Raw genomic sequence first — 9,546 nt, 5'->3', positions numbered from 1 at the left:
GAAATACTCGAAATTGATGTTAATTTAATTACAAAATTCGGTACTATACTGCAGATCCTTTCATGTGGCTTGGAAGTTGACTTAGATAAGTTTGAAAAATACGCTATCGAAACTGCAAAACTATATGTGCAGCATTATAGCTGGTACAAAATGCCTCCTGCAGTACACAAAGTACTAATACATGGCAGAAAAATAATGGAAGAACTTTCTATACCCATTGGTCATTTGTCTGAGGAAGCTCAAGAAGCTAGTAACAAAATTTTTAAAAACGCACGAGCACACAATAGCCGATTTTGTTCTCGTGTAGCTAATAATGAAGATACATTGCATTTTCTGCTGATTTCTTCGGATCCACTTATTAGCGCAATAAGATTAAAAAAAGATAAAAAATTGAAAGAATTAACGCAAGAAGCAAAACAATTATTAAAGAATAGTATTTATGGTGAGTAAATTTTATGAATGGAGAAAAAACATATGTTTAAAATTATAAATTAATATAAATAAAAAATAATACTTATAATTTTATGTAGAGTTAATTTTTAATATTACATTAACGTACAAATTTACACATCTTTAATTAATTTCAAAATTTGGTACCACATTTTTGCCCCTCAAATTAAATACCATATAATATATATGATACATAATTTATTAATCCATAATTCAAATATTCAATCTTTATTTAGTATAATCTGCAAATTTCAAAGGGATTCGTTTATTTTTACAGATTTGGCAGATTTTTGACCGCGAAATTTCATTTTCTCCCACTGTGCGTCGGTCCAGCGGTGGGAGTTGGTACCGCGTGGGTACCCCGCAAGAGCGAGACAGAGCGTGTCGGCGAGCGAGAGCGCATGCTGAGCGAGATAGAGCGTGTCGGCGAGCAAGAGCGCATGCTGGGAGTGAACGCGCATGCGTTAAGCAATATGGCGGCGGGCAAGACAAGTAGAGTTGGGTTAATAAGCAGGCCATGTGTGTGTATATATAAATTTGGCGATTAGCTATTTACAACGGCCGTAGTAACGGCCCTGCCGTTACATCACCCCCCCCCCCCCTCCTAGGCGGTGTGTGCACCGGATCGGGTGGTGGCGCGGCGGAGGCGGCTGCTCCGGAGGGACCCATCCGGGTTGAAGCGGAGGGTCCATTGCCCTTCCGGAGTCCAGTGCCGGTACCGCCTTGACTCGTGCACCGCGCGGTGCGGCACCTCCAGCGTTCGCCCTGCTCCGACCTTGACTGCGGTCGGTCCTGGGGGGCGTGGTCCAACCTGGTGGAGTGGCCTGGCTGGTGTTAGGCCTCCCGTTCGTGGTCGGGCCCTCGCCGCGGGCCTCGGTGCGGGCGGTTCTGGCCGGCGGTGCTTGTTCTCGGCGGTGCTTCTCGGCGAGGTCGGCGCCGGTGGCCGTGTGACGGCGCGTGCCGCTGCTGCACAGTCGGCCGTGATGGGTCGTGTCGTCGTGGCCCTGACCGGGGGTCTCCGCTCCGGGCGTCGGCGTCGTTCCGGTGGTGGTAGCAGCGGCGTCAACAGGAGGAGGGCCTTTCTGCGGTTCTCGGCATCGGACCGCTGTATCGCGGTTCTTACCCGCGGTGGTCGGCGGTGCGGCTCGGGCGCCTGTGGTGGCTCGCCCCTTGGCGGCGTGACGGGCGTGGGCCCGGGGCCGATGGGGAGGTCGTCCTCCTCGTCGGACCAGCTGCCGAAGAGCTCCTCGAGTTGCCTTCGCTCTGCGTCGGTCGGCATCTTGGACTGACTAACTTTTCGCTTCCTCGGCGCGTGGGCTTTTATATGTTGGTGCGGAATGTCCGGTATGCGGTTCGCGTTGTTGGACCGGTTGTGCCCTCGGCCTGTGAGTTCCGGGTGCTCGGACGCCCACGATCGGTAATCGCGCGGTTACCGGGCGTTGTTCGTGCGTTTTGCGTGTACCGATGTTCGCGGTCGGTAATCGCGTTTTGACCGGCCGTTGTGGGGGTTCTCTGCGCATACCGACGCTCGCGCTCGGTAATCGTGTTTTTCCCGGGTGGTATTCGCGCGTTCCTGGTGTACCGACGCGTGTTACCGATACGGGCCGTTGTTAAGCTGGCGCAGGTCCCCAGGGGCTGGCCGTCGTTTGTCGGGTTGCCGTTGCCGTGGGGTGGCTCCGGGTGCGCCTTTAAGTCTTGGATGTGGACATGCCGGTGCCAGCGTCCGTGGCGGTCTCTTAGGTCCACTATGACCGGTGAAACGACCTTTCTCACTTCCAGGGGCCCCACGAATTTTGGGGCTAGTTTGGCGTTGAATGCCTTGGCCTTGTCGGAGAGGACGTGGTTCTTCTTCCATACCCACTCTCCGACCTTCGGCTTCCAGGCTCGTCGCCGTAGGTTATAATGCCGCTCCTGATGCTGGAAGGCACGGGCCAGGCTTATTCGTACGAGTTCGTAAGCCTCTTGCAGGTGTCGGTGCGTGGCAGCGGGTGTCGGTGCGTTCCCTCGTTGCCGTCGGTCCTCGGGATGCGGTCTGGCGAGCTCTCTGCCGTGGTTCAAGTAGGCGGGAGTGTGTCCTGTGGCCTCGCTCCAGGCGGTGTTAAATGCGTATTGGAGGGCGGTGATGTGCTCGTCCCACGTTTTCTGGCTTCTGCCCACGTATTGGGCGATCATCGTCTTGATGGTCCTGTTGGCCCGCTCCACCGGATTACACTGCGGCGTGTATGGTGGTGACGTACGATGCCGTATCCCAAAGGTGGTCAGCATTTTCTCCAGTTGGTTGGACTTGAGTTGGGTCCCGTTATCTGAGATGACCCATTGCGGACACCCATGGCGGTATATAACCTGGTCGACGAATGCCCTGGTGACGTTGGTGGCGGTGGCCCTTCTCAGTGGCGTGACCTCGAGCCATTTGGTAAACCGGTCCTGCATCGTGAGGAGCCATGTGTGCCCGCGGTTGGAGCGAGGTAGTGGTCCAACCAGGTCGATGGAGACCTGCTGCCATGGCGCCGCGACCGGCGCTGTGTGGAGCGTCCCGGCGGGTCGCTGTTGCGATACTTTGTGGGCCAGACAGGTCGCACAATTGCGGACGTATCGGGCGATTTCCCGGAGCATCCCCGGCCAGTAATATTGCTGGGCGATGCGAGCCATGGTCTTGGCAGTACCCAGGTGTCCGGCGGCGGGATCGTCGTGCCATCGGCGAAGTAGGGCGGCGCGTTCAGGTGTCGGTACGCATTGTTTCCACTGTTCCTCTGCGGGCATCTCCCGGAAGTCCAGGTCGTGGAGTATATGCCGATATAGTCGCCCGTCGCGCATCTGGTAGTCGGGCCGGTCGGCTGGTCGGGTCTGGACGTCTTGTTTGATCCGGTGATACCAGGCGCAGGGCGGCGTTTGTCGTGTCGCAGCGGCCTCGGGCTGGCGAGAGAGGGCGTCGGCCACTTGATTCTGGGTGCCTCGCCGGTATTTGATCTCGAAGTTGTGCTGCTGGAGCTCAAACAGCCAGCGGGCCAGTCGGCCTGACGGGGCTTCCAGGCGTTGGAGCCACCGGAGGGCTTGGTGGTCGGTAAGCACGGTAAATTGGTATCCCTCCAAGTAGTCCCGCATCTGACGGATCCCCCAGACGATGGCGAGGCATTCCAATTCGGTCGCGCTGTAGTTCCGCTCGGCGTGGTTGAGCGTGCGACTGGCGTACGCAATGACCCGTTCTCCTTCGGGTAACTGTTGCGTCAGGACGGCGCCCAGCCCGTGCGTGCTTGCGTCGGTCTGCAGTGTGAACGGTCGTTCGAAGTCGGGGCACGCGAGCACCGGCGCGGAGGTCAGGGCGTCCTTGAGGTGTTGGAAGGCCTCGTTCTCGACCTCGGTCCATACCCAGCGGGCGTTCTTACGGGTGAGGCGCATCAGGGGTGCGGTGACTGTCGAGAAGTCTGCGATAAAGCGCCGATACCACGAGGCTAACCCCAGGAACTGGCGGACTTGCCGGAGGTTGGTGGGCGCTGGCCAGTTGGCGATCGCGCTCACTTTTGCTGGGTCGGTTCGGATCCCGTGGCGGTCGATGATGTGGCCGAGGTACCGGAGGCTGTCCCGGCAAAAGTGGCACTTATCGACGTTGAGGCGGAGCTTGGCTTCTCGTAGGCGCTGGAAGACTTCGGCCAGGTGCTCTAGGTGTGTCTCGAAGGTCGGGCTGGCCACAACGATATCGTCCAGGTAGACCAGGACGTTGGGTTTGAGCTCGGGTCCTAGGATCGAATCCAGGAGGCGTTGAAAGGTGGCGGGCGCTGAATGAAGTCCGAACGGCATGGTACGGAACTGCATGAGTCCCCTTCCGGGTACGGTGAATGCCGTGATCGGGCGGCTCTCGGGCGCTAGTGGCACTTGCCAGTAGCCGTTCTTTAGGTCTAATGTTGTGAGGTATCTTGCGCCACGGAGTTTGTCTAGGGTGGCCGCGATGTGTGGTAGTGGGTAGGCGTCCTTGTGTGTGACTTTGTTTACCTTGCGGAAGTCTATGCAGAACCGGTGGGTGCCGTCTTTCTTCTTGACTAGCACCACCGGTGAGCTCCAGGCGCTTCGTGACGGTTCGATTACGCCAGCCTCCTCCATCTTGCGGACTTCCCTGTCGATTACGGCCTGCATGGCTGGATTACAAGGTCGGTATCGCTGCTTAATCGGTTGGCTGGTCGTTAGGTGGATCTGGTGTTCGATGCGGTCGGTCGGGCCGCGCACGGCCTCGAAGGCGGATAGTTCCCGGTGGAGAAATTCTTTCAGTCGCTGGTCCTCGGCGGTGGTGCGTGGTGTCAGCCCGGTCGAAATTTCTCCTACCACTGGTTGGTCGCTGGTCTTGGTTGTCGGTGGTGCAGGTAGGGCGACCCCCAGTTTGGCCCACAGGTCGATGCCAATCAGAATCGGTCCGGAGAGATTCGGCATCACTTGGAACGTGTGGGTCACGGTGCGGTCGACGGTGGTGATGGGTAGGTCTACCGTCTGCGTGATTGGGACCGTGGTACCGTCGGCCAAGTTGATCTGCTGGGTTACCCCCTTAGGGGGATGGCCGCTGTACCGGGCTTGCTTCGCGGTGGCCGGGCTTACGAAGGAGACCTCGGAGCCGGAATCGAGCAGTGCCCATAGGTGTCGTTTCAGCACCTGGATTTTTAAGTGCGGCCTAGGCGTGAACCTTAGGTGGCTCTGTCGGGACGGGCGGTGGCCGCTGGTTCCCCGGCCCGTGTGTCGTTTCCCGCCGGTCGATGGCAGTCCCGGGTGAACACGCCATCTTTGCCACATCGGGAGCAAAACTTTCGCGGCGGTCTCTGGCAATTGAGACGTGTGTGGCCTCGCTGCTTGCACCGCCAGCAGCATTCCTCGCGGCTGTATGCGGCGGCAGCAACCGGTGAGCTAGGTATGCTTCGGGTTACTGACCGTTCTTCCTTCTGTCGTCGGAGGGCCCTTTCAAGCTCGGCTGCCCTAATGCTTAGTTCGGCGACGCTCGTGGCCTCTGTCGGCCGGATATAGAGTTGGTAACTGGAGTTGAAATTGTTGTATAGCAACCGGGCCTTCTCCTGCGGTGAATAGCCCCCGGCGCGTCTCATCATGGTGAGCAGGTCCGTGGCGTAATGGTCGAACGGTTCCTCCGGTCGTTGTATTCGGGCCTGTGCATCCTGCCGCAGCTGGTCACGGTAGTCAGGCGGCAGGTATTTCCGCCGGAAGGCGGTAGAGAAGTCATCCCAGGTCATCCAGTCCTCATAGTTGTTGCGATACCACAGTAATGGATTCCCGCGCAACATTTCGGGTAACCCTAGGAGGAACAGGTCGTCGTCGTAGCGATAGGATCGCTTCAACTCGTCCAGCCGCTCGAGAAACGCGAAGGGGTCCCTGCCGTCGAAGCAGAGGCCCCATTTGCGGATTCGGTCTAAGACCGCGGTAGGGTCGGGCAGCGTCGGTTCCGGGGCGGGCTCGGCCTGGTCTGTGGTCGGTACGGGCCGTACCGGTGTGGTTTCCTCTCTGTTCGGCATGTCGGTGTAGTTGTGTTCAGGGAATAGCGCGGGGTTCTTCGTAGCGAATCCCCGCGCTACTCCCGCAGTTTTTGTCGTCGATGTTCCCGGTACTGTCGAGACCGTGTTCGGTTAGCAGAGTCACGAGCTGGACTTTCGTACGCGTATATATCCAGGAGGTTCGCAATATGGCGGCGGGCAAGACAGGTAGAGCTGGGTTAATAAGCAGGCCATGTGTGTGTATATATATATTTGGCGATTAGCTATTTACAACGGCTGTAGTAACGGCCCTGCCGTTACAGGATTAACGCCGCTCTCTCTCGGATCAATCGCACATTTATCAACGCACTACTAATTTCGATACCGAATACTGCTTCGCGCTTGTATCGTTTTAATCGTCCATATCTTGCGGTCTTCGTAGGCTCACTGCTCGATCCGCTGAGCTTGCTTGGAAAATCTAGGCACACGCCATCAACACGTCGCGCGTAATTGGCTCGTGAAAATCGTACGAGGTACTTGGCCAATGATGGGCGCATTCCTCAGGGCGCGAGATGGTAATAACGGTAAAGGATAACAATATCCTTTCTTCCTTTTCACATGATAGCTTGCCTCAAGCCACGTGTCGATCACGCGAGAAAGATCCAGAACTTTCGATTTCGCGACGTGAATTCTTAACAAGATTAGATTCAACCATTTTATCAGAAAGAGAAAATTCTTCTCGCATAAAATCAAATTATCCGCCATAGAGAGAAAACTGTAAGGTTACACCTTGTATAACCGCCAGTATATGGCGGTAGTAGATGGCGCGCGTCGGCCTCGTGGTCGTTGATTGGCGCTACAACGCGAGTAGCGTGATCGTGACGTTCACGCGCCTCATTGGAGGTTCCCCCTCCCTTAACGGGGACTTGGCGGACAACGGCAAGGCACAGAAAACTCGTTGTTCGACTGCCGAAGAGAGAGTATCGTTTAATCCGAGTCAAGGCTGATATCGCGTTTGTGTAGTACGCAGCTAATAAAAGCATTTGATAATTATTGCTTAAATCTGTATCCAGTTAATAAGCCTCACACTGCAAAATCTTTCCACGCCTATCCTGATAGTGGATTCCCGGCAATTTACGGTCAAAATAACCTGTAGATTCGCTATCCACTTCTTACAGCTCAGAAGTGAGATACAGATTTTTCCGTGGGAATACGGTTTGTTCGATTTTATCAGCCTTCGCGAAAGGACATTGTGATTTTCTGTCTCGCGAAAATCGCGTCTTATACGCATCACCCTTTGTTCAAGGGAATTGCTTCATTGCAAGAACTGCGCATTATCCTTTGTCTGCAAGGATTGCATCAGCCGAACAGGCAAGGACTTGAGTGTGTGCACAGTAACTGTTCTTCGCAGAAGTGCGACGGTTCTGCTTTTACGTGTCCGCGTCAGTATTTGTTTTTTCGCGATCGTTTCAGTGACTGTTTTTTTTTCACGATTCACGGCAGTACCGGTTTTTCGCAATAGTGCGTCGGGTCTGCTTTAACGTGTTCGTGTCAGTATCTGTTTAGCGTTCGTGTCAGATACTGTGTCTCGTGGTTCTCGGCGGTAACCATTGTCGTACGATTGCGTCGGTTCGGTCAAGACGTGATATACGTCGGTGACTATTTTTCGCTCTCTCATAAACATTATACGCTCGAGTGCGTTGAAAAACCCTCGAGGTATTCGAGTCAGTGACTGTTTGGCGATACAAATCAGTGTCGGTTCCCGCGTTAAACGCGTCAACGCTGTTTTTGTGTATCGCGCCAGTGACGACTTTCTCGCGATACCGGCACTATTGACGTTACGTCAGTGCTGTTTCTCGCATCTTATAACGAGTGCGTACATCATAAAGTTACGCATCTTGGAAAACATTACCGGGCATCAAATGGACACGTTGTGCACGTGTGTTGCACGTGGTTTCGAGTGCCGCCGGTTAAATTGTGTCGTGGCGCGAAAATACAATCCGCCATATTGACTTCGTTCGTATTTGTGGCGCGAAAAGACAATCCGCCATATTGACTTTGTTCGTATTAGTGGCGCGAAAAGACAATCCGCCATATTGACTTCGTCCGCGTTTGTGGCGCGAAAGACAGTCCGCCATATTGATTTCGTTCGTATCAGTGGCGTTGGACTCGTTCGCGATAGTGGCGTACGGGACATTTAGCCAAAGCTGAGCTAAATCGTGGCGCGAAAATTTTTCTTAAATAAGCAAGTGTGTTATATCACTTCAAGTTCATCCCTCAAGATGTTGCCGCAAGAACGTCTTGTTCAGTTAACTCTGAAAGAGTTACAAGAGGAATGTCGAATCTTGCATGTAGAAGCTTGCAGAAAGATTCTCTTGGATCATTTGAAGACATTTGGTCCACTGGACGAAATTCAACACTCACAACCTCAGGAAGCCATAGGAGAGGCTTCAAGACCACATTCTGCAGCGTTTAATAGCTCGCATTCATTGACAGTTGATCAGGACTTTATTTCATCCATGGGAGATTAACCCATAGTGACAGATAAGTTCCTTCCTCATTTTTGCTCAATTTTAAATGAACAATTTAAAGATTAACAGGAAAACATGTTGCGACAACAACAAATAATGTGGCAACAGCAGCGACAGATGATGCAGCAAATGTTTGCATCGTTTTCCATCAACGATGGATCTGGGCAAAGCAGACCTCGTTTAGAACAAAATCCACCGTCTCCAGTCTTTCAACAACATCCTCAAGCAAATCAGCATCCTCGCACAGACCAATCTCAGCCGTCTTCAACCTTTCAAGAGAGCTTTCATACGAATCAAGCTCGTAACACTGAAATTTCTTCATCGTTCACAGGAAATTCAGTTAAATTCCTGGCTTCTTTAATACCTGCTTTTGGAGGAACTGAAGAGGATGACGTCGACTTATGGATCGACAAGATTGAAAGCGTAGCTAAGATACATAACTTATCACAAGTTGTTATGTTGTCTGCTGCTACGACTAAACTAAATAACTCAGCCAGACGATGGTTTGACTTATCTTCAGGAGAGATTAACCGTTCCTGGTTTTATTTCAGAAGCGCTATTATGGATCGCTTCAAAAGAAAGGTTCTTTTCAACGTTACAATGCAGAAAGTTGAAGCGAGGAAGTGGAACTTGTGACGTTGCCGTCTCGCGCGCGTACGAGTCGGCGGCCGCGTTTATCGCTCAGCCGCGAGACGGTAGGAAAAGTCGTCGCAAACTATTCTTCAGAGTCTTTTGAAAATTACGCCATGGACAAATTGGCACTAATGAGAAGTTTGAGGATGGACGACAAAAATTCCATTGATCTATTAATAAATGGAATTACCAACTTGTCAATAAAAGCTGTCGCATCATCTTTACGTGTTGACACGCTAAATCAATTTCTAAGTGAAATGCAGCACATTACGTCTACTTGTGCTGACACATACAGAAGGTTTCAATCCTCAAATAATAAATTCGAGAAAGTTAAAATCTCGAATCCAAGATTTGACAAGTCAAAGATGTCAAATTCTTTTCCGGATAAATACATCCAACATCAGAAGAATTTCAAGACAGACACACATTGTGTTTACTGCCACAACAAGGACCACGTCAGGGCAGATTGCCCT

The sequence above is a fragment of the Formica exsecta genome, unplaced genomic scaffold, assembly GCF_003651465.1.
Source record: "Formica exsecta isolate Colony F162 unplaced genomic scaffold, ASM365146v1 scaffold626, whole genome shotgun sequence".
NCBI classification, from domain to species: domain Eukaryota; kingdom Metazoa; phylum Arthropoda; class Insecta; order Hymenoptera; family Formicidae; genus Formica; species Formica exsecta.
Note: the sequence above shows the minus strand (reverse complement) of the source record.